General features: G+C 42.5%; 1 protein-coding gene across 1 annotated transcript in view; it reads right to left on the bottom strand.

The window, feature by feature from the left end:
* LOC139749883 (uncharacterized) overlaps positions 1 to 26,929 on the bottom strand; it is a 293,444-nt gene that overhangs the window by 73,155 nt on the left and 193,360 nt on the right.

Below are 26,929 nucleotides of genomic sequence, written 5' to 3'. Positions count from 1 at the left end.
AGAAAAGTGGGAGGTGGGCAGATTAGATAGGGTAATGAGTTGTAGGATGAAGAGGTGAGATTGTTAGTGAAATAGAAGAGAGAGGTGTTTGGACAATTTTTCCAGGGAAGTAGTGCAAAAGACTGCGAAATCATTATCATTATCATCATTATTATTACTATAAGTAAGTAGTAGTAGTGGTAGTACTAGTAGTAGTAGTAGTAGTAGTAGTAGTAGTAGTAGTAGTAGTATTATCATTTATCCTTGGGGATAGGGAAGAAAGAATACTTCCCAAATATTCCCTGTGTGTCGTAGAAGGTGACTATAAAGGGAGGGAGTGAGGGACCGGAAATCCTCCCCTCTCGTTTTTGAATTTTCCACAAGAGGGGCCAAGTTAGGATATTCCCTTCAAATGCTCAGTCCTCTGCTCTTAACTCTACCTCACTAACACAGGAAATGGTGAATAGTATGAAAAGAAATAACTTATTATTATGACTATATTATCTTTTATTTTACTTAACTGCCGTCTCCCGCATCTGCGAGATAGCACAGGGAAACAGACAAGGAACGGCCCAACCCACCCACATACACATGTATATACATAAACAACAACTGACTTAATTCCCAAGCCCTCTCATCTACAACAGACTCCTCACTTGCCCCTCTCTCCAAAACTCTTGCATTCATCTCCCTAACCACCCCATCCATAAACAAATTAAACAACCATGGAGACATCATGCACCCCTGCCGTATTACTATTACAACCCTATTTATAGCCCATGCCTTCCAACCATATAACACTGTTGGAACTACTATTCCTTCAAACATACCCACTTTTGCTCTCTGAAATAACGTTCTCTCCTCCCACATAATCTTCATCATTCCCAGACCCCCCCTCCCCCACCACACACACATACACACATGTGACTCATATCTACTTCCATGGTTCCATCCACTCCTAAGTCCACTGCCAGAAATCTACAACACTTTACATCCTCCAATTTTTCTCCATTCAAACTTACATCCATCCCAATTTACTTGTCCCTCAACCCTACTGAACCTAATAACATTGCTATTAATCACATTTACTCTCACTTTCTCATTTCACTCAATTTTCTGAACTCAGTCACCAACCTCTGCAGATTCTCACCTGAATCAGCCACTAGAACTGTATCATCGACAAACAACAACTGATTCACTTCCCAAGCCCTCTCATCCAAAACAGATTGCATACTCACCCCTCTCTCCAAAACTCTTGCATTTACCTCCCTGACCACCCTGTCCATAAACAAATTAAACAACAATGGGGATATCACACACCCATGCCGCAGACCAACATTCAACTGGAAACAATCACTTTCCACTCTTCTTACTCATACACATGCCATACATCCTTGATTAAAAATTTTCACTGCTACAGCAACTTTTTTCTCATACCATGTACTCTTAAAACCTTCCACAAAGCATCTCTATCAACAATATCAAATACCTTCTCCAGATTCATAAATGTTACAAACAAATTTATCTGTGTTTCTAAGTATTTCTCACATATATTCTTCATAGTAAACATTTGATCCACACATCCTCTACCACTTCTGAAACCACTCTCCTCTTCCCCAATCTGATGCTCTATACATGCCTTCACCCTCTCAATCAATATCCTCCCATATAATTTCCCAAGAATACTCGGCAAACATGCCTCTGTAGTTTGAACACTCACCTTTATCCCCTTTGCCTTTGTACAAAGGCACTATACATGGATTCTCCCAATCCTCAAGCTATTACATGTGTGGCCGGTTGGCAACAGGAATGGATGAAGGCAGCAGGGATGAGTATGTACATGTGCATATATGTATATATCTGTGTATGTATATGAAAATGTTGAAATGTACAGGTATGTATATGTGCGTATGTGGGCACTGATGTATATACATGTGTATGTGGGTGGGTTGAGCAATCGTTTTGTTTGTTTCCTTGCGCTACCTTGCTAACACAGGAGACGGCAATGAAGTATGATAGAAAAAAAATATATATATATATATTTATATATATATATATATATATATATATATATATATATATATATATATATATATATATATATATATTTTTTTTTTTTTCATACGATTCGCCATTTCCCGCATTTGCGAGGTAGCGTTAAGAACAGAGGACTGGGCCTTAGAGGGAAAATCCTCACCTGGCCCCCTTCTCTGTTCCTTCTTTTGGAAAATTAAAAAAAAAACGAGAGGGGTGGATTTCCAGCCACCCGCTCCCTCCCCTTTTAGTCGCCTTCTACGACACGCAGGGAATACGTGGGAAGTATTCTTTCTCCCCTATCCCCAGGGATATATATATATATATATATATATATATATATATATATATATATATATATATATACATATATATATATATATATATATATATATATATATATATATATATATATATATATATATATATATTTTCTTTTTCTTTCATACTATTCGCCATTTCCCGCATTAGCGAGGTAGCGTTAAGAACAGAGGACTGGGCCTCTGAGGGAATATCCTCACTTGGCCCCCCCCTCTGTTCCTTCTTTGGGGAAAAAAAAAACAAAAAAAAAAACAAGAGGGGAGGATTTCCAGCCCCCCGCTCCCCTCCCCTCCAGTCGCCCTCCACGACATATATATATTATTTATTATTTTTTTCATTATACTTTGTCGCTGTCTCCCGCGTTTGCGAGGTAGCGCAAGGAAACAGACGAAAGAAATGGCCCAACCCCCCCCATACACATGTATATACATACGTCCACACACGCAAATATACATACCTACACAGCTTTCCATGGTTTACCCCAGATGCCTCACATGCCCTGATTCAATCCACTGACAGCACGTCAATCCCGGTATACCACATCGCTCCAATTCACTCTATTCCTTGCCCTCCTTTCACCCTCCTGCATGTTCAGGCCCCGATCACACAAAATCTTTTTCACTCCATCTTTCCACCTCCAATTTGGTCTCCCTCTTCTCCTTGTTCCCTCCACCTCCGACACATATATCCTCTTGGTCAATCTTTCCTCACTCATCCTCTCCATGTGCCCAAACCACTTCAAAACACCCTCTTCTGCTCTCTCAACCACGCTCTTTTTATTTCCACACATCTCTCTTACCCTTACGTTACTCACTCGATCAAACCACCTCACACCACACATTGTCCTCAAACATCTCATTTCCAGCACATCCATCCTCCTGCGCACAACTCTATCCATAGCCCACGCCTCGCAACCATACAACATTGTTGGAACCACTATTCCTTCAAACATACCCATTTTTACTTTCCGAGATAATGTTCTCGACTTCCACACATTCTTCAAGGCCCCCAGAATTTTCGCCCCCTCCCCCACCCTATGATCCACTTCCGCTTCCATGGTTTCATCCGCTGCCAGATCCACTCCCAGATATCTAAAACACTTCACTTCCTCCAGTTTTTCTCCATTCAAACTCACCTCCCAATTGACTTGACCCTCAACCCTACTGTACCTAATAACCTTGCTCTTATTCACATTTACTCTTAACTTTCTTCTTCCACACACTTTTCCAAACTCAGTTACCAGCTTCTGCAGTTTCTCACATGAATCAGCCACCAGCGCTGTATCATCAGCGAACAACAACTGACTCACTTCCCAAGCTCTCTCATCCCCAACAGACTTCATACTTGCCCTTTTCCAAAACTCTTGCATTTACCTCCCTAACAACCCCATCCATAAACAAATTAAACAACCATGGAGACATCACACACCCCTGCCGCAAACCTACATTCACTGAGAACCAATCACTTTCCTCTCTTCCTACACGTACACATGCCTTACATCCTCGATAAAAACTTTTCACTGCTTCTAACAACTTTCCTCCCACACCATATATTCTTAATACCTTCCACAGAGCATCTCTATCAACTCTATCATATGCCTTCTCCAGATCCATAAATGCTACATACAAATCCATTTGCTTTACTAAGTATTTCTCACATACATTCTTCAAAGCAAACACCTGATCCACACATCCTCTACCACTTCTGAAACCACACTGCTCTTCCCCAATCTGATGCTCTGTACATGCCTTCACCCTCTCAATCAATACCCTCCCATATAATTTACCAGGAATACTCAACAAACTTATACCTCTGTAATTTGAGCACTCACTCTTATCCCCTTTGCCTTTGTACAATGGCACTATGCACGCATTCCGCCAATCCTCAGGCACCTCACCATGAGTCATACATACATTAAATAACCTTACCAACCAGTCAACAATACAGTCACCCCCTTTTTTAATAAATTCCACTGCAATACCATCCAAACCTGCTGCCTTGCCGGCTTTCATCTTCCGCAAAGCTTTCACTACCTCTTCTCTGTTTACCAAATCATTTTCCCTAACCCTCTCACTTTGCACACCACCTCGACCAAAACACCCTATATCTGCCACTCTATCATCAAACACATTCAACAAACCTTCAAAATACTCACTCCATCTCCTTCTCACATCACCACTACTTGTTATCACCTCCCCACTTGCGCCCTTCACTGAAGTTCCCATTTGCTCCCTTGTCTTACGCACTTTATTTACCTCCTTCCAGAACATCTTTTTATTCTCCCTAAAATTTAATGATACTCTCTCACCCCAAATCTCATTTGCCCTTTTTTTCACCTCTTGCACCTTTCTCTTGACCTCCTGTCTCTTTCTTTTATACATCTCCCACTCAATTGCATTTTTTCCCTGCAAAAATCATCCAAATGCCTCTCTCTTCTCTTTCACTAATACTCTTACTTCTTCATCCCACCACTCACTACCCTTTCTAATCAACCCACCTCCCACTCTTCTCATGCCACAAGCATCTTTTGCGCAATCCATCACTGATTCCCTAAATACATCCCATTCCTCCCCCACTCCCCTTACTTCCATTGTTCTCACCTTTTTCCATTCTGTACTCAGTCTCTCCTGGTACTTCCTCACACAGGTCTCCTTCTCAAGCTCACTTACTCTCACCACCCTCTTCACCCCAACATTCACTCTTCTTTTCTGAAAACCCATACAAATCTTCACCTTAGCCTCCACAAGATAATCATCAGACATCCCTCCAGTTGCACCTCTCAGCACATTAACATCCAAAAGTCTCTCTTTCGCATGCCTGTCAATTAACACGTAATCCAATAACGCTCTCTGGCCATCTCTCCTACTTACATAAGTATACTTATGTATATCTCGCTTTTTAAACCAGGTATTCCCAATCATCAGTCCTTTTTGAGCACATAAATCTACAAGCTCTTCACCATTTCCATTTACAACACTGAACACCCCATGTATACCAATTATTCCCTCAACTGCCACATTACTCACCTTTGCATTCAAATCACCCATCACTATGACCCGGTCTCGTGCATCAAAACCACTAACACACTAATTCAGCTGCTCCCAAAACACTTGCCTCTCTTGATCTTTCTTCTCATGCCCAGGTGCATATGCACCAATAATCACCCACCTCTCTCCATCAACTTTCAGTTTTACCCATATTAATCGAGAATTTACTTTCTTACACTCTATCACATACTCCCACAACTCCTGTTTCAGGAGTATTGCTACTCCTTCCCTTGCTCTTGTCCTCTCACTAACCCCTGACTTTACTCCCCAGACATTCCCAAACCACTCTTCCCCTTTGCCCTTGAGCTTCGTTTCACTCAGAGCCAAAACATCCAGGTTCCTTTCCTCAAACATACTACCTATCTCTCCTTTTTTCACATCTTGGTTACATCCACACACATTTAGGCACCCCACTCTGAGCCTTCGAGGAGGATGAGCACTCCCCGCGTGACTCCTTCTTCTGTTTCCCATTTTAGAAAGTTAATACAAGGAGGGGAGGATTTCTGGCCCCCCGCTCCCGTACCCTCTAGTCGCTTTCTACGACACGCGAGGAATACGTGGGAAGTATTCTTTCACCCCTATCCCCAGGGATAATATACATATATATATATACATATACACACACATACACATACATACGCACATATACACACACACACACATACATATATATACATATGAGAAATGTAAGAAACAATTTAGAAAACTGAAACTTCTAGCTTGAAATGAATGAAAAAAAAATGAATGTCACATAATGGTTCAACCTCTGGCTATGGAAAAAAGGAAATGTATAATTTATTTATTTTTTTTTTTCAACTATTCGCCATTTCCCGCGCCAGCGAGGTAGCGTTAAGAACAGAGGACTGGGCCTTTTTTGGAATATCCTCACCTGGCCCCCTCTGTTCCTTCTTTTGGAAAATTAAAAAAAAAAAAGAGAGGGGAGGATTTCCAGCCCCCCGCTCCCTCCCCTTTTAGTCGCCTTCTACGACACGCAGGGAATACGTGGGAAGTATTCTTAATCCCCTATCCTCAGGGATAATATATATATATATATATATATATATATATATATATATATATATATATATATATATATATATATATATATGTGGGAGTGGGGGGCTGGAAATCCTCCCCTCTCGTTTTTTTTTTATTTTCCAAAAGAAGGAACAGAGAACGAGGCCAGGTGAGGATATTCCCTCAGAGGCCCAGTCCTCTGTTCTTAACGCTACCTTGCTAACGCGGGAAATGGCGAATAGTATGAAAGAAAGAAAAATATATATATATATATGCCTGGGGATAGGGGAGAAAAAATACTTCCCACGTATTCCCTGCGTGTCGTAGAAGGCAACTAAAAGGGAAGGGAGCGTGGGGGGCTGGAAATCCTCCCCTCTCATTTTTTTTTTTTTTTTCCAAAAGAAGGAACAGAGAAGGGGGCCAGGTGAGGATATTCCCTCAAAGGCCCAGTCCTCTGTTCTTAACGCTACCTAGCTAATGCGGGAAATGGCCAATAATATGAAAGAAAAAAGATATATATATATATATATATATATATATATGGGAGCGGGGGGCTGGAAATCCTCCCCTCTCGTTTTTTTTTTAATTTTCCAAAAGATGGGACAGAGAAGGGGGCCAGGTGAGGATATTCCCTCAAAGGCCCAGTTCTCTGTTCTTAACGCTACCTCGCTAACGTGGGAAATGGCGAATAGTGTAAAAGAAAGAAAAAAAGATATATATATATATATATATATATATATATATATATATATATATATATAGGGGATTAAGAATACTTCCCACATATTCCCTGCGTGTCGTAGAAGGCGACTAAAAGGGGAGGGAGCGGGGGGCTGGAAATCCTCCCCTCTCTCTTTTTTTTTAAATTTTCCAAAAGAAGGAACAGAGGGGGCCAGGTGAGGATATTCCAAAAAAGGCCCAGTCCTCTGTTCCTAACGCTACCTCGCTAACGCGGGAAATGGCGAATAGTTTAAAAGAAAAAGAAAGATATATATATAGATATAAATATATATATATATAGATATAAATATATATATATATAGATATAAATATTTACGATTATCATTATTTTGCTTTATCACTGTCTCCCGCCTTAGTGAGGTAGCTCAAAGAAGCGGACGAAAGAATGGGCCAACCTACTCACATACACATGTATATACATACACATCCACACACGCAAATATACATACCTACACATCTCAACTTATACATATATATATATATACACACACAGACATATACATATATACACATGTACATAATTCATACTGTCTGCCCTTATTCATTCCTGTCCCCCCCCCCCCCCCCCCCCCACACACACACACACACACACACACACACACACACACACGAAATAACAACCCCCTACCCCCACATATGCAGGAGGTAGCACCAGGAAAAGACAAAAAAGGCCACATTCGTTCACACTCAGTCTCTAGCTGTCATATATAATGCACTGAAACCACAGCTCCCTTTCCATATCCAGGCCCCACAGACCTTTCCATGGTTTACCCCAGACGCTTCACACGCCCTAGTTCAATCCATTGACAGCACGTCAACCCTGGTATAACACATTGTTCCAATTCACTCTATTCCTTGCATGCCTTTCACCCTCCTGCATGTTCAGGCCCCGATCACTCAAAATCTTTTTCACTCCATCTTTCCACCTAAAATTTGGTCTCCCACTTCTCTTCATTCCCTCCACCTCTGACACACATATAATCTTTGTCAATCTTTCCTCACTCATTCTCTCCATGTGACCAAACCATTTCAAAACACCCTCTTCTGCTCTCTCAACTACACTCTTTAATTTGTTTATGGATGGGGTTGTTAGGGAGGTAAATGCAAGAGTTTTGGAAAGAGGGGCAAGTATGAAGTCTGTTGGGGATGAGAGAGCTTGGGAAGTGAGTCAGTTGTTGTTCGCTGATGATACAGCGCTGGTGGCTGATTCATGTGAGAAACTGCAGAAGCTGGTGACTGAGTTTGGAAAAGTGTGTGGAAGAAGAAAGTTAAGAGTAAATGTGAATAAGAGCAAGGTTATTAGGTACAGTAGGGTTGAGGGTCAAGTCAATTGAGAGGTGAGTTTGAATGGAGAAAAACTGGAGGAAGTGAAGTGTTTTAGATATCTGGGAGTGGATCTGGCAGCGGATGGAAACATGGAAGCGGAAGTGGATCATAGGGTGGGGGAGGGGGCGAAAATCCTGGGGGCCTTGAAGAATGTGTGGAAGTCGAGAACATTATCTCGGAAAGCAAAAATGGCTATGTTTGAAGGAATAGTGGTTCCAACAATGTTGTATGGTTGCGAGGCGTGGGCTATGGATAGAGTTGTGCGCTCCAATTCACTCTATTCCTTGCCCTCCTTTCACCCTCCTGCATGTTCAGGCCCCGATCACACAAAATCTTTTTCACTCCATCTTTCCACCTCCAATTTGGTCTCCCTCTTCTCCTCGTTCCCTCCACCTCCGACACATATATCCTCTTGGTCAATCTTTCCTCACTCATTCTCTCCATGTGCCCAAACCACTTCAAAACACCCTCTTCTGCTCTCTCAACCACGCTCTTTTTATTTCCACACATCTCTCTTACCCTTACGTTACTCACTCGATCAAACCACCTCACACCACACATTGTCCTCAAACATCTCATTTCCAGCACATCCATCCTCCTGTGCACAACTCTATCCATAGCCCACGCCTCGCAACCATACAACATTGTTGGAACCACCATTCCTTCAAACATACCCATTTTTGCTTTCCGAGATAATGTTCTCGACTTCCACACATTCTTCAAGGCCCCCAGAATTTTCGCCCCTCCCCCACCCTATGATCCACTTCCGCTTCCATGGTTCCATCCGCTGCCAGATCCACTCCCAGATATCTAAAACACTTCACTTCCTCCAGTTTTTCTCCATTCAAACTCACCTCCCAATTGACTTGACCCTCAACCCTACTGTACCTAATAACCTTGCTCTTATTCACATTTACTCTTAACTTTCTTCTTCCACACACTTTACCAAACTCAGTCACCAGCTTCTGCAGTTTCTCACATGAATCAGCCACCAGCGCTGTATCATCAGTGAACAACAACTGACTCACTTCCCAAGCTCTCTCATCGCCAACTGACTTCATACTTGCCCCTCTTTCCAAAACTCTTGCATTTACCTCCCTAACAACCCCATCCATAAACAAATTAAACAACCATGGAGAAATCACACACCCCTGCCGCAAACCTACATTCACTGAGAACCAATCACTTTCCTCTCTTCCTACACGTACACATGCCTTACATCCTCGATAAAAACTTTTCACTGCTTCTAACAACTTTCCTCCCACACCATATATTCTTAATACCTTCCACAGAGCATCTCTATCAACTCTATCATATGCCTTCTCCAGATCCATAAATGCTACATACAAATCCATTTGCTTTTCTAAGTATTTCTCACATACATTCTTCAAAGCAAACACCTGATCCACACATCCTCTACCACTTCTGAAACCACACTGCTCTTCCCCAATCTGATGCTCTGTACATGCCTTCACCCTCTCAATCAATACCCTCCCATATAATTTACCAGGAATACTCAACAAACTTATACCTCTGTAATTTGAGCACTCACTCTTATCCCCTTTGCCTTTGTACAATGGCACTATGCACGCATTCCGCCAATCCTCAGGCACCTCACCATGAGTCATACATACATTAAATAACCTTACCAACCAGTCAACAATACAGTCACCCCCTTTTTTAATAAATTCCACTGCAATACCATCCAAACCTGCTGCCTTGCCGGCTTTCATCTTCCGCAAAGCTTTCACTACCTCTTCTCTGTTTACCAAATCATTTTCCCTAACCCTCTCACTTTGCACACCACCTCGACCAAAACACCCTATATCTGCCACTCTATCATCAAACACATTCAACAAACCTTCAAAATACTCACTCCATCTCCTTCTCACATCACCACTACTTGTTATCACCTCCCCATTTGCGCCCTTCACTGAAGTTCCCATTTGCTCCCTTGTCTTACGCACTTTATTTACCTCCTTCCAGAACATCTTTTAATTCTCCCTAAAATTTAATGATACTCTCTCACCCCAACTCTCATTTGCCCTTTTTTTCACCTCTTGCACCTTTCTCTTGACCTCCTGTCTCTTTCTTTTATACATCTCCCACTCAATTGCATTTTTTCCCTACAAAAATCGTCCAAATGCCTCTCTCTTCTCTTTCACTAATACTTTTACTTCTTCATCCCACCACTCACTACCCTTTCTAATCAACCCACCTCCCACTCTTCTCATGCCACAAGCATCTTTTGCGCAATCCATCACCGATTCCCTAAATACATCCCATTCCTCCCCCACTCCCCTTACTTCCATTGTTCTCACAAACTTATACCTCTGTAATTTGAGCACTCACTCTTATCCCCTTTGCCTTTGTACAATGGCACTATGCACGCATTCCGCCAATCCTCAGGCACCTCACCATGAGTCATACATACATTAAATAACCTTACCAACCAGTCAATAATACAGAGATGTGTGGTAATAAAAAGAGTGTGGTTGAGAGAGCAGAAGAGGGTGAATTGAAATGGTTTGGACACATGGAGAGATTGAGTGAGGAAAGATTGACCAAGAGGATATATGTGTCGGAGGTGGAGGGAACGAGGAGAAGAGGGAGACCAAATTGGAGGTGGAAAGATGGAGTGAAAAAGATTTTGTGTGATCGGGGCCTGAACATGCAGGAGGGTGAAAGGAGGGCAAGGAATAGAGTGAATTGGAGCGATGTGGTATACAGGGTTTGACGTGCTGTCAGTGGATTGAATCAAGGCATGTGAAGCGTCTGGGGTAAACCATGGAAAGCTGTGTAGGTATGTATATTTGCGTGTGTGGAAGTGTGTATGTACATGTGTATGGGGGGGGGGGGGTTGGGCCATTTCTTTCGTCTGTTTCCTTGCGCTACCTCGCAAACGCGGGAGACAGCGACAAAGTATAAAAAAAAAAAAAAAAAAAAAAAAAAAAAAAAAAAATTATTCACATTTATTCTCAGCTTTCTTCTCTCATACATTTTACCAAACTCAGTCACCAGCTTCTGCTGTTTCCCACCTGAATCAGCCACCAGCTCTGTATCATCATCTAACAACAATGGACTCACTTCCCAAGCCCTCTCATCCACAAGAGACTGCATACTTGCCGCTCTCTCCAAAACTCTTGCATTCACCTCCCTAACAATAAACAAGTTAAACAATCATGGAGACATCACACACCCCAGCTGCAAACCGACATTCAGTGAGAACCAATCACTTTCCTCTCTTCCTACTCATACACATGCCTTACATCCTCGATAAAAACTTTTCACTGCTTCCAACAACTTGCCTCCTACACCATATATTCTTAATACCTTCCATAGAGCAACCCTATCAACTCTATCATATGCCTTCTCCAGATCCATAAATGCTACATACAAATCTATTTACTTTTCTAAGTGTTTCTCACATACATTCTTCAAAGCAAACACCTGATCCACACATCCTCTACCACTTCTGAAACCATAATGTTCTTCCTCAGTCTGATGCTCTGTACATGCCTTCACCCTCTCAATCAATACCCTCCCATATAATTTCCCAGGAATACCCAACAAACTTATACCTCTGTAATTTGAGCACTCACTTTTATCCCCTTTGCCTTTGTACAATGGCGCTATGCATGCATTCCGCCAATACTCAAGCACTTCACCATACGCCATGTATACATTAAATATCCTTACCAACCAGTCAACAACACAGTCACCCCCTTTTTCAATAAATTCCTCTGCAATACCATCCAAACCAGCTGCCTTGCCGGCTTTCACCTTCCGCAAAGCTTTCTCAGTTTGCCAATCATTCTCCCTAACCCTCTCACTTTGCACACGACCTCAACCAAAGCACCCTATATCTGCCACTCTATCATCTAACACATTCAACAAACCTTAAAAATACTCACTCCATTTCCTTCTCACATCACCACTACTTGGTATTACCTCCCCATCAGCTCCCTTCACCGATGTTCCCATTTGTTCGCTTGTCTTACGCACTTTATTTACCTTCTTCCAAAACATCTTATTATTCTCCCTAAAATTTAGTGAAACTCTGTCACCCCAACTCTCATTCACCCTGTTTTTCACCTCTTGCATCTTTCTCTTGACCTCCTGCCTCTTTCTTTTATACATCTGCCAGTCGTGCACTATTTCCCTGCAAAAACAATCCAAATGCCTCTCTCTTCATCCCACCACTCACTACCCTTTCTAATCTGCCCATCTCCCACACTTCTCATGCCACAAGCATCTTTTGTGCAAACCATCACTGCTTCCCTAAATATATCCCATTCCTCCCCCACTCTCATTACATCCTTTTTCCATTCTGCACTTAGTTTGTCCTGGTACTTCCTAACAGAAGTCTCCTTTCCAAGCTCACTTACTCTCACCACTCTCTTCACCCCAACATTCTCTCTTCTTTTCTGAAAACCTCTACAAATCTTCATCTTCGCCTCCACAAAATAATGATCAGAAATAGCCTTGAGGTTATTAGGAGGTAAGTTTGAATGGAGAAAAACTGGAGGAAGTGAAGTGCTTTAGATATCTGGGAGTGGATTTGGCAGCGGATGGAACCATGGAAGTGGAAGGGAGTCACAGGGTGGGGCATGGGGCAAAGGTTTTGGAAGCGATGAATAATGTATGGAATGCGACAATGTTATCTCAGAAAGCAAAAATGGGAATGTTTGAAGGAATAGTGGTTTGAACAATGTTATATGGTTTTGAGGCATGGGCAATAGATAGGGTTGTGCTGAGAAAAGTGGATGTGTTGGAAATGAGATGTTTGAGGACAATATGTGGTGTAAGGGGGTTTGACTGACTAAGTAATGAAAGGGTAAGAGATATGTGTGGTAATAAAAAGAGTGTGGTTGAGAGAGGAGAAGAGTCTGAGTGTGGATGAATGTGGCCTTTGCTGTCGTTTCCTAACGCTACCTCGTGCGCACTCGGGGAAAGGGGGGTTGTCATTTCATGTGTGGCAGTGTGGTGACAGGAATGGATGAAGGCAGCATGTATGAATATGAGCATGTGTATATATATATGTATATGTCTGTGTATGTATATGTCTGTGTATGTATATTTATGTATATGTTAGAATGTATAGGTATGTATATGTGCGTGTGTGGGCGCTGATGTATATACATGTATGTGTGGGTGGGTTGGGCAATTCTTTTGTGTTTCCATACGCTACCCCGCTAATGAGGAAGACAGCAACAAAATATAATAAAGATAAAAATACAATATATATATATATATATATATACTGAATGAGTGTGTTAGTGGTTTTGATGCACGAGACCGGATTATAGTGATGGGTGATTTGAATGCAAAGGTGAGTAATGTGGCAGTTGAGGGAGTAATTGGTGTACATGAGGTGTTCAGTGTTGTAAATGGAAATGGTGAAGAGCTTGTAGATTTATGTGCTGAAAAAGGACTGGTGATTGGGAATAACTGGGTTTAAAAAGAGAGATATACATAAGTATAGGTATGTAAGTAGGAGAGACGGCCAGAGAGCGTTACTGGATTATGTGTTAATTGATAGGCGTGTGAAAGAGAGACTTTTAGACGTTAATGTGCTGAGAGGTGCAACTGGAGGGATGTCTGATCATTAACTTGTGGAGGTGAAGGTGAAGATTTGCAGAGGTTTTCAGAAAAGAAGAGAGAATGTTGGGGTGAAGAGAGTGGTAAGAGTAAGTGAGCTTGGGAAGGAGACTTGTGTGAGGAAGTACCAGGAGAGACTGAGTACAGAATGGAAAAAGGTGAGAACAAAGGAGGTAAGGGGAGTGGGGGAAGAATAGGATGTATTTAGGGAAGCAGTGATGGCTTGCGCAACAGTTGCTTGTGGCATGAGAAGTGTGGGAGGTGGGCAGATAAAAAGGGTAGTAAGTGGTGGGATGAAGAAGTAAGATTATAAGTGCAAGAGAAGAGAGAAGCATTTGGACGATTTTTGCAGGGAAAAAATGCAAATGAGGGGGAGATGTATAAAAGAAAGAGGCAGGAGGTCAAGAGAAAGGTGCAAGAGGTGAAAAAGAGGGCAAATGAGAGTTGGGGTGAGAGAGTATCATTAAATTTTGGGGAGAATAAAAAGATGTTTTGGAAGGAGGTAAATAAAGTGCGTAAGACAAGGGAACAAATGGAAACTTCAGTGAAGGGGGCTAATGGGGAGGTGATAACAAGTGGTGGTGATGTGAGAAGGAGATGGAGTGAGTATTTTGAAGGTTTGTTGAATGTGTTTGATGATAGAGTGGCAGATATAGGGTGCTTTGGTCGAGGTGGTGTGCAAAGCGAGAGGGTTAGGAAAAATGATTTGGTAAACAGTGAAGAGGTAGTAAAAGCTTTGCGGAAGATGAAAGCCGGCAAGGCAGCAGGTTTGGATGGTATTGCTGTGGAATAATTAAAAAAGGGGGTGACTGTATTGTTGACTGGTTGATAAGGTTATTTAATGTATGTATGATTCATGGTGAGGTGCCTGAGGATTGGCAGAATGCTTGCATAGTGCCACTGTACAAAGGCAAAGGGGACAAAGGTGAGTGCTCAAATTACAGAGGTATAAGTTTGTTGGGTATTCCTTGGAAATTATATGGGAGGTTATTGATTGAGAGGGTGAAGGCATGTACAGAGCATCAGATTGGGGAAGAGCAGTGTGGTTTCAGAAGTAGTAGAGGATGTGTGGATCAGGTGTTTGCTTTGAAGAATGTATGTGAGAAATACTTAGATAAGCAAATGGATTTGTATGTAGCATTCATGGATCTGGAGAAGGCATATGATAGAGTTGATAGAGATGCTCTGTGGAAGGTCTTAAGAATACATGGTGTGGGAGGCAAGTTGTTAGAAGCAGTGAAAAGTTTTTATCGAGGATGTAAGGCATGTGTACGTGTAGGAAGAAAGGAAAGTGATTGGTTCTCAGTGAATGTAGGTTTGCGGCAGGGGTGTGTGTTGTCTCTATGGTTGTTTAATTTGTTTATGGATGGGGTTGTTAGGGAGGTGAATGCAAGAATTTTGGAAGGAGGGGCAAGTATGCAGTCTGTTGGGGATGAGAGAGCTTGGGAAGTGAGTCAGTTGTTGTTCGCTGATGATACAGAGCTGGTGGCTGATTCATGTGAGAAACTGCAGAAGCTGGTGACTGAGTTTGGTAAAGTGTGTGAAAGAAGAAAGTTGAGAGTAAATGTGAATAAGAGCAAGGTTATGAGGTACAATAGGGTTGAGGGTCAAGTCAATTGGGAGATATGTTTGAATGAGGAAAAACTGGAGGAAGTGAAGTGTTTTAGATATCTGGGAGCAGACTTGGCAGTGGATGGAACCATGGAAGCGGAAGTGAATCATAGGGTGGGGAAGGGAGCAAAAATTCTGGGAGCCTTGAAGAATGTGGAAGTCGAGAACATTATCTCGGAAAGCAAAAATGGCTATGTTTGAAGGAATAGTGGTTCCAACAATGTTGTAATGGTTGCGGAGGCGTGGGCTATGGATAGATTTTGTGCGCCCAATTCACTCTATTCCTTGCCCTCCTTTCACCCTCCTGCATGTTTCAGGGGCCCCGATCACACAAAATCTTTTTTCAACTCCATCTTTCCACCTCCAATTTGGTCTCCCTCTTCTCCTCGTTCCCTCCACCTCCGACACATATATCCTCTTGGTCAATCTTTCCTCACTCATTCTCTCCATGTGCCCAAACCACTTCAAAACACCCTCTTCTGCTCTCTCAACCACGCTCTTTTTATTTCCACACATCTCCTCTTACCCTTACGTTACTCACTCGATCAAACCACCTCACACCACACATTGTCCTCAAACATCTCATTTCCAGCACATCCATCCTCCTGTGCACAACTCTATCCATAGCCCACGCCTCGCAACCATACAACATTGTTGGAACCACCATTCCTTCAACATAACCCATTTTTGCTTTCCGAGTAATATGTTCTCGACTTCCACACATTCTTCAAGGCCCCCAGAATTTTCGCCCCTCCCCCACCCTATGATCCACTTCCGCTTCCATGGTTCCATCCGCTGCCAGATCCACTCCCAGATATCTAAAACACTTCACTTCCTCCAGTTTTTCTCCATTCAAAACTCACCTCCCAATTGACTTGACCCTCAACCCTACTGTACCTAATAACCTTGCTCTTATTCACATTTACTCTTAACTTTCTTCTTCCACACACTTTACCAAACTCAGTCACCAGCTTCTGCAGTTTCTCACATGAATCAGCCACCAGCGCTGTATCATCAGTGAACAACAACTGACTCACTTCCCAAGCTCTCTCATCGCCAACTGACTTCATACTTGCCCCTCTTTCCAAAACTCTTGCATTTACCTCCCTAACAACCCCATCCATAAACAAATTAAACAACCATGGAGAAATCACACACCCCTGCCGCAAACCTACATTCACTGAGAACCAATCACTTTCCTCTCTTCCTACACGTACACATGCCTTACATCCTCGATAAAAACTTTTCACTGCTTCTAACAACTTTCCTCCCACACCATATATTCTTAATACCTTCCACAGAGCATCTCTATCAACTCTATCATATGCCTTCTCCAGATCCATAAATGCTACATACAAATCCATTTGCTTTTCTAAGTATTTCTCACATACATTCTTCAAAGCAAACACCTGATCCACACATCCTCTACCACTTCTGAAACCACACTGCTCTTCCCCAATCTGATGCTCTGTACATGCCTTCACCCTCTCAATCAATACCCTCCCATATAATTTACCAGGAATACTCAACAAACTTATACCTCTGTAATTTGAGCACTCACTCTTACCCCCTTTGCCTTTGTACAATGGCACTATGCACGCATTCCGCCAATCCTCAGGCACCTCACCATGAGTCATACATACATTAAATAACCTTACCAACCAGTCAACAATACAGTCACCCCCTTTTTTAATAAATTCCACTGCAATACCATCCAAACCTGCTGCCTTGCCGGCTTTCATCTTCCGCAAAGCTTTCACTACCTCTTCTCTGTTTACCAAATCATTTTCCCTAACCCTCTCACTTTGCACACCACCTCGACCAAAACACCCTATATCTGCCACTCTATCATCAAACACATTCAACAAACCTTCAAAATACTCACTCCATCTCCTTCTCACATCACCACTACTTGTTATCACCTCCCCATTTGCGCCCTTCACTGAAGTTCCCATTTGCTCCCTTGTCTTACGCACTTTATTTACCTCCTTCCAGAACATCTTTTAATTCTCCCTAAAATTTAATGATACTCTCTCACCCCAACTCTCATTTGCCCTTTTTTTTCACCTCTTGCACCTTTCTCTTGACCTCCTGTCTCTTTCTTTTATACATCTCCCACTCAATTGCATTTTTTTCCCTACAAAAATCGTCCAAATGCCTCTCTCTTCTCTTTCACTAATACTCTTACTTCTTCATCCCACCACTCACTACCCTTTCTAATCAACCCACCTCCCACTCTTCTCATGCCACAAGCATCTTTTGCGCAATCCATCACCGATTCCCTAAATACATCCCATTCCTCCCCACTCCCCTTACTTCCATTGTTCTCACAAACTTATACCTCTGTAATTTGAGCACTCACTCTTATCCCCTTTGCCTTTGTACAATGGCACTATGCACGCATTCCGCCAATCCCTAGGCACCTCACCATGAGTCATACATACATTAAATAACCTTACCAACCAGTCAATAATACAGAGATGTGTGGTAATAAAAAGAGTGTGGTTGAGAGAGCAGAAGAGGGTGAATTGAAATGGTTTGGACACATGGAGAGATTGAGTGAGGAAAGATTGACCAAGAGGATATATGTGTCGGACGGTGGAGGGAACGAGGAGAAGAGGGAGAACCAAATTGGAGGTGGAAAAGATGGAGTGAAAAAGATTTTGTGTGATCGGGGCCTGAACATGCAGGAGGGTGAAAGGAGGGCAAGGAATAGAGTGAATTGGAGCGATGTGGTATACAGGGTTTGACGTGCTGTCAGTGGATTGAATCAAGGCATGTGAAGCGTCTGGGGTAAACCATGGAAAGCTGTGTAGGTATGTATATTTGCGTGTGTGGAAGTGTGTATGTACATGTGTATGGGGGGGGGGGGTTGGGCCATTTCTTTCGTCTGTTTCCTTGCGCTACCTCGCAAACGCGGGAGACAGCGACAAAGTATAAAAAAAAAAAAAAAAAAAAAAAAAAAAAAAAAAATTATTCACATTTATTCTCAGCTTTCTTCTCTCATACATTTTACCAAACTCAGTCACCAGCTTCTGCTGTTTCCCACCTGAATCAGCCACCAGCTCTGTATCATCATCTAACAACAATGGACTCACTTCCCAAGCCCTCTCATCCACAAGAGACTGCATACTTGCCGCTCTCTCCAAAACTCTTGCATTCACCTCCCTAACAATAAACAAGTTAAACAATCATGGAGACATCACACACCCCAGCTGCAAACCGACATTCAGTGAGAACCAATCACTTTCCTCTCTTCCTACTCATACACATGCCTTACATCCTCGATAAAAACTTTTCACTGCTTCCAACAACTTGCCTCCTACACCATATATTCTTAATACCTTCCATAGAGCAACCCTATCAACTCTATCATATGCCTTCTCCAGATCCATAAATGCTACATACAAATCTATTTACTTTTCTAAGTGTTTCTCACATACATTCTTCAAAGCAAACACCTGATCCACACATCCTCTACCACTTCTGAAACCATAATGTTCTTCCTCAGTCTGATGCTCTGTACATGCCTTCACCCTCTCAATCAATACCCTCCCATATAATTTCCCAGGAATACCCAACAAACTTATACCTCTGTAATTTGAGCACTCACTTTTATCCCCTTTGCCTTTGTACAATGGCGCTATGCATGCATTCCGCCAATACTCAAGCACTTCACCATACGCCATGTATACATTAAATATCCTTACCAACCAGTCAACAACACAGTCACCCCCTTTTTTAATAAATTCCTCTGCAATACCATCCAAACCAGCTGCCTTGCCGGCTTTCACCTTCCGCAAAGCTTTCTCAGTTTGCCAATCATTCTCCCTAACCCTCTCACTTTGCACACGACCTCAACCAAAGCACCCTATATCTGCCACTCTATCATCTAACACATTCAACAAACCTTAAAAATACTCACTCCATTTCCTTCTCACATCACCACTACTTGGTATTACCTCCCCATCAGCTCCCTTCACCGATGTTCCCATTTGTTCGCTTGTCTTACGCACTTTATTTACCTTCTTCCAAAACATCTTATTATTCTCCCTAAAATTTAGTGAAACTCTGTCACCCCAACTCTCATTCACCCTGTTTTTCACCTCTTGCATCTTTCTCTTGACCTCCTGCCTCTTTCTTTTATACATCTGCCAGTCGTGCACTATTTCCCTGCAAAAACAATCCAAATGCCTCTCTCTTCATCCCACCACTCACTACCCTTTCTAATCTGCCCATCTCCCACACTTCTCATGCCACAAGCATCTTTTGTGCAAACCATCACTGCTTCCCTAAATATATCCCATTCCTCCCCCACTCTCATTACATCCTTTTTCCATTCTGCACTTAGTTTGTCCTGGTACTTCCTAACAGAAGTCTCCTTTCCAAGCTCACTTACTCTCACCACTCTCTTCACCCCAACATTCTCTCTTCTTTTCTGAAAACCTCTACAAATCTTCATCTTCGCCTCCACAAAATAATGATCAGAAATAGCCTTGAGGTTATTAGGAGGTAAGTTTGAATGGAGAAAAACTGGAGGAAGTGAAGTGCTTTAGATATCTGGGAGTGGATTTGGCAGCGGATGGAACCATGGAAGTGGAAGGGAGTCACAGGGTGGGGCATGGGGCAAAGGTTTTGGAAGCGATGAATAATGTATGGAATGCGACAATGTTATCTCAGAAAGCAAAAATGGGAATGTTTGAAGGAATAGTGGTTTGAACAATGTTATATGGTTTTGAGGCATGGGCAATAGATAGGGTTGTGCTGAGAAAAGTGGATGTGTTGGAAATGAGATGTTTGAGGACAATATGTGGTGTAAGGGGGTTTGACTGACTAAGTAATGAAAGGGTAAGAGATATGTGTGGTAATAAAAAGAGTGTGGTTGAGAGAGGAGAAGAGTCTGAGTGTGGATGAATGTGGCCTTTGCTGTCGTTTCCTAACGCTACCTCGTGCGCACTCGGGGAAAGGGGGGGTTGTCATTTCATGTGTGGCAGTGTGGTGACAGGAATGGATGAAGGCAGCATGTATGAATATGAGCATGTGTATATATATATGTATATGTCTGTGTATGTATATGTATGTATATGTCTGTGTATGTATATTTATGTATATGTTAGAATGTATAGGTATGTATATGTGCGTGTGTGGGCGCTGATGTATATACATGTATGTGTGGGTGGGTTGGGCAATTCTTTTGTGTTTCCATACGCTACCCCGCTAATGAGGAAGACAGCAACAAAATATAATAAAGATAAAAATACAATATATATCTTTTCTTTCTTTCTTTCAAACTATTAGCCATTCCCGCATTAGCGAGGTAGCGTTAAGAACAGAGGACTGGGCCTTTGAGGGAATACCCTCACCTGGCCCAATTCTCTGTTCCTTCTTTTGGAAAATTAAAAAAAAACCGAGAGGGGAGGATTTCCAGCCCCCCGCTCCCTCCCCTTTTAGTCGCCTTCTACGACACGCAGGGAATACGTGGGAAGTACTCTTAATCCCCTATCCCCAGGGATATATATATATATATATATATATATATATATATATATACTGAATGAGTGTGTTAGTGGTTTTGATGCACAAGACCGGATTATAGTGATGGGTGATTTGAATGCAAAGGTGAGTAATGTGGCAGTTGAGGGAGTAATTGGTGTACATGAGGTGTTCAGTGTTGTAAATGGAAATGGTGAAGAGCTTGTAGATTTATGTGCTGAAAAAGGACTGGTGATTGGGAATAACTGGGTTTAAAAAGAGAGATATACATAAGTATAGGTATGTAAGTAGGAGAGACGGCCAGAGAGCGTTACTGGATTATGTGTTAATTGATAGGCGTGTGAAAGAGAGACTTTTAGACGTTAATGTGCTGAGAGGTGCAACTGGAGGGATGTCTGATCATTAACTTGTGGAGGTGAAGGTGAAGATTTGCAGAGGTTTTCAGAAAAGAAGAGAGAATGTTGGGGTGAAGAGAGTGGTAAGAGTAAGTGAGCTTGGGAAGGAGACTTGTGTGAGGAAGTACCAGGAGAGACTGAGTACAGAATGGAAAAAGGTGAGAACAAAGGAGGTAAGGGGAGTGGGGGAAGAATAGGATGTATTTAGGGAAGCAGTGATGGCTTGCGCAACAGTTGCTTGTGGCATGAGAAGTGTGGGAGGTGGGCAGATAAAAAGGGTAGTAAGTGGTGGGATGAAGAAGTAAGATTATAAGTGCAAGAGAAGAGAGAAGCATTTGGACGATTTTTGCAGGGAAAAAATGCAAATGAGGGGGAGATGTATAAAAGAAAGAGGCAGGAGGTCAAGAGAAAGGTGCAAGAGGTGAAAAAGAGGGCAAATGAGAGTTGGGGTGAGAGAGTATCATTAAATTTTGGGGAGAATAAAAAGATGTTTTGGAAGGAGGTAAATAAAGTGCGTAAGACAAGGGAAGAAATGGAAACTTCAGTGAAGGGGGCTAATGGGGAGGTGATAACAAGTGGTGGTGATGTGAGAAGGAGATGGAGTGAGTATTTTGAAGGTTTGTTGAATGTGTTTGATGATAGAGTGGCAGATATAGGGTGCTTTGGTCGAGGTGGTGTGCAAAGCGAGAGGGTTAGGAAAAATGATTTGGTAAACAGTGAAGAGGTAGTAAAAGCTTTGCGGAAGATGAAAGCCGGCAAGGCAGCAGGTTTGGATGGTATTGCTGTGGAATAATTAAAAAAGGGGGTGACTGTATTGTTGACTGGTTGATAAGGTTATTTAATGTATGTATGATTCATGGTGAGGTGCCTGAGGATTGGCAGAATGCGTGCATAGTGCCACTGTACAAAGGCAAAGGGGACAAAGGTGAGTGCTCAAATTACAGAGGTATAAGTTTGTTGGGTATTCCTTGGAAATTATATGGGAGGTTATTGATTGAGAGGGTGAAGGCATGTACAGAGCATCAGATTGGGGAAGAGCAGTGTGGTTTCAGAAGTAGTAGAGGATGTGTGGATCAGGTGTTTGCTTTGAAGAATGTATGTGAGAAATACTTAGATAAGCAAATGGATTTGTATGTAGCATTCATGGATCTGGAGAAGGCATATGATAGAGTTGATAGAGATGCTCTGTGGAAGGTCTTAAGAATACATGGTGTGGGAGGCAAGTTGTTAGAAGCAGTGAAAAGTTTTTATCGAGGATGTAAGGCATGTGTACGTGTAGGAAGAAAGGAAAGTGATTGGTTCTCAGTGAATGTAGGTTTGCGGCAGGGGTGTGTGTTGTCTCTATGGTTGTTTAATTTGTTTATGGATGGGGTTGTTAGGGAGGTGAATGCAAGAATTTTGGAAGGAGGGGCAAGTATGCAGTCTGTTGGGGATGAGAGAGCTTGGGAAGTGAGTCAGTTGTTGTTCGCTGATGATACAGAGCTGGTGGCTGATTCATGTGAGAAACTGCAGAAGCTGGTGACTGAGTTTGGTAAAGTGTGTGAAAGAAGAAAGTTGAGAGTAAATGTGAATAAGAGCAAGGTTATGAGGTACAATAGGGTTGAGGGTCAAGTCAATTGGGAGATATGTTTGAATGAGGAAAAACTGGAGGAAGTGAAGTGTTTTAGATATCTGGGAGCGGACTTGGCAGTGGATGGAACCATGGAAGCGGAAGTGAATCATAGGGTGGGGAAGGGAGCAAAAATTCTGGGAGCCTTGAAGAATGTGTGGAAGTTGAGAACATTATCTCGGAAAGCAAAAATGGGTACGTTTGAAGGAATAGTGGTTCCAACAATGTTGTATGGTTGCGATGCGTGGGCTATGGATAGAGTTGTGTGGAGGAGGGTGGATGTGCTGGAAATGAGATGTTTCAGGACAATATGTGGTGTGAGGTGGTTTGATTGAGTAAGTAATAATAGGGTACGAGAGATGTGTGGTAACAAAAAGAGTGTGGTGGAGAGAGCAGAAGAGGGTGTCGTGAAATGGTTTGGTCACATGGAGAGAATGAGTGAGGAAAGATTGACTAAGAGGATATATGTGTTAGAGGTGGAGGGAACGAGAAGAAGTGGGAGACCAAATTGGAGGTGGAAAGATGGAGTGAAAAAGATTTTGAGTGATCGGGGCCTGAACATGCAGGAGGGTGAAAGGCATGCGAGGAATAGAGTGAATTGGAACGATGTGGTATACCGGGGTCGACGTGCTGTCAATGGATTGAACCAGGGCATGTGAAGCGTCTGGGGTAAACCATGGAAAGTTCTGTGGGGCTTGGATGTGGAAAGGGAGCTGTGGTTTCGGTGCATTATTACATGACAGCTAGAGACTGAGTGTGAACGAATGGGGCCTTTGTTGTCTTCCTAGCTCTACCTCGCACACATGAGGGGGGAGGGGGTTGTTATTTCATGTGTGGTAGGGTGGCGAAGGGAATGAATAAAGGCAGACAGTATGAATTATGTACATGTGTATATATGTATATGCCTGTGTGTGTATATATATATGTATGCGTTGAGATGTATAGGTATGTATATTTGTGTGTGTGGATGTGTATGTATATACATGTGTATGTGGGTGGGTTGGGCCATTCTTTCGCCTGTTTCCTTGCGCAACCTCGCTAACGCGGGAGACAGCGACAAAGCAAAATAAAAGAAAACAATAAATACATAATAATATATATCATCCCTGGGAATAGGGGAGAAAGAATACTTCTCATGTATTTCTTGTGTGTCATAGGAGGCGACTAAAATGGGAGGGAGCAGGGGACTGGAAATCCTTCCCCCTTTTTTTTTCTCCCAAAAGAAGGAACAGAGAAGGGGGCCAGGTGAGGATATTCCCTCAAAGACCCAGTCCTCTGTTCTAAATGCTACCTTGCTAATGCGGGAAATGGCGAATAGTTTGAAAAAAAAAAAATATATACTTTGTCACTGTCTCCTGCGTTGGTGAGATAGTGCAAGGAAACAGACGAAAGAATGGCCCAACCCACCCACATACACATGTATATACATACACATCCAGACACGCACATTTGCATACCTATACATTTCAACATATACATATATATACACATACCCAGATGTATACATATAAACACATGTACATAATTCATACTTGCTGCCTTTATTAATTCCTGTCGCCACCCCGCCACGCATGAAATGACATCCCCTCCCCCCGCACATGTGTGAGGTAGCACTAGGAAAAGAAAACAAAGGCCACATTCGTTCACACTCAGTCTCTAGCTGTCATGTATAATACACTGAAACCACAGCTCCTTTTCCACATCCAGGCCCCACAAAACTTTCCATGGTTTACCCCAAATGCTTCACATGCCCTGGTTCAATCCATTGACAGCACGTCAACCCTGGTATAACACATCAGTCCAATTCACTCTATTCCTTGCATACCTTTCACCTCCTGCATGTTCAGGCCCCAATCACTCAAAATCTTTTTCACTACATCCTTTCACCTCCAATTCGGTCTCCCACTTCTCCTCGTTCCCTCCACCTCTGACATATATATCCTCTTTGTCAATCTTTCCTCACTCATTCTCTCAATGTGACCAAACCATTTCAATATACCCTCTTCTGCTCTCTCAACCACACTCTTTTTGTTACCACACATCTCTCTTACCCTTTCATTACTTAATCAAACCACCAAACACCACATATTGTCCTCAAACATTATCATTTCCAACACATCCACTCTCCTCCGTGCAACCCTATCTATTGCCCATGACGTGCAACCACATAGCATTGTTGGAACCACTATTCCTTCAAACATACCCATTTTTGCTTTTCGAGATAATGATCTCGCCTTCCACACATTCAATGCTCCCAGAAACTTCGCCCCCAAACCTCACTCCGTGACTCACTTCCGCTTCCATGGTTCCATTCCATCCACTGCCAAATGCACTCCCAGATATCTACAACACTTCACTTCCTCCAGTTTTTCTCCATTCAAACTTACCTCCCAATTGACTTGTCCCATAAACTTACTGTACCTAATAACTTTGCTCTTATTCACATTTACTCTCAGCTTTCTTCTTTCACACAACCCACCAAACTCAGTCACCAATACCCTCCCATATAATTTCACAAGGATACTCATCAAACTTATATTTCTGTAATTTGAATGCTCACCTTTATCCCCTTTGCCTTTGTACAATGGCACTATGCATGCATTGTACCAATTCTCAGGCACTTCACCATGAGCCATACATATACTGAATTTCCTCAACAACCAGGCGACAACACAGTCCACACATTTTTCAATGCTCCCAAACTTTCGCCTCCTCCCCCACCCTGTGACTCACTTCCGCTTCCATGGTTCCATCTGCTGCCAAATCCACTCTCAGATATCTAAAACACTTCTTTTCCTCCAGTTTTTCTCCATTCAAACTTACCTCCCAACTGACTTGTCCCTCAACCCTACTGTACCTAATAACCTTGCTCTTATTAACATTTACTCTCAGCTTTTGTCTTTCGCACACTTTACCAAACTCAGTCACCAGCTTCTGCAGTTTCTCACCCGAATCAGCCATCAGTGCTCTATCATCAGCGAACAACTGACTCACTTCCCAAGCCCTCTCATCCACAACAGACTGCATACGTGCCCCTCTTAAAAACTCTTGCATTCACCTCCCTAACAACCCCATCCATAAACAAATTAAACAACCATGGAGATATCATGCACCCCTTCCGCAAACTGACATTCACTGAGAACCCATCACTTTCCTCTCTTCCTACTTGTACACATGCCTTACATCCTCTATAAAAACTTTTCACTGCTTCTAGCAACCTGCTTCCCACACCATGTATTCTTAATACCCTCCACAGAGCATCTCTATCACATCTCTATCAATTCTGTCATATGCCTTCTCCAGATCCATAAATGCTACATACAAATCTCTTTTCTCACATATATTTTTCAAAGCAAACACCTGATCCACACATCCTCTGCCACTTCTGAAACCACAATGCTCTTCCCCAATCTGTTGCTCTGTACATGCCTTCACCCTCTCAATCAATACCCTCCCGTATAATTTCCCAGGAATACTCAATAAACTTATATCTTTGTAATTTGAACACTCACCCTTATCCCCTTTGCCTTTGTACAACGGCACTATGCATGCATTCCGCCAATCCTCAGGCACCTCATCATGACCCATACATACAATAAATATCCCCACCAACCAGTCAAGAACACAGTCATCCCTGTTTTTAATAAATTCCACTGCAATACCATCCAAACCTGCCACCTTGCCGGCTTTCATCTTCTGCAAAGCTTTCACTACCTCTTCTCTGTTTACCAAATCATTCTCCCTAACCCTCTCAC

This window comes from Panulirus ornatus, chromosome 8 (assembly GCF_036320965.1).
Source record: "Panulirus ornatus isolate Po-2019 chromosome 8, ASM3632096v1, whole genome shotgun sequence".
Classification (NCBI taxonomy): domain Eukaryota; kingdom Metazoa; phylum Arthropoda; class Malacostraca; order Decapoda; family Palinuridae; genus Panulirus; species Panulirus ornatus.
The sequence above is the reverse complement of the archived record's forward strand: the minus strand, read 5'-3'. Positions and strand labels throughout refer to the sequence as shown.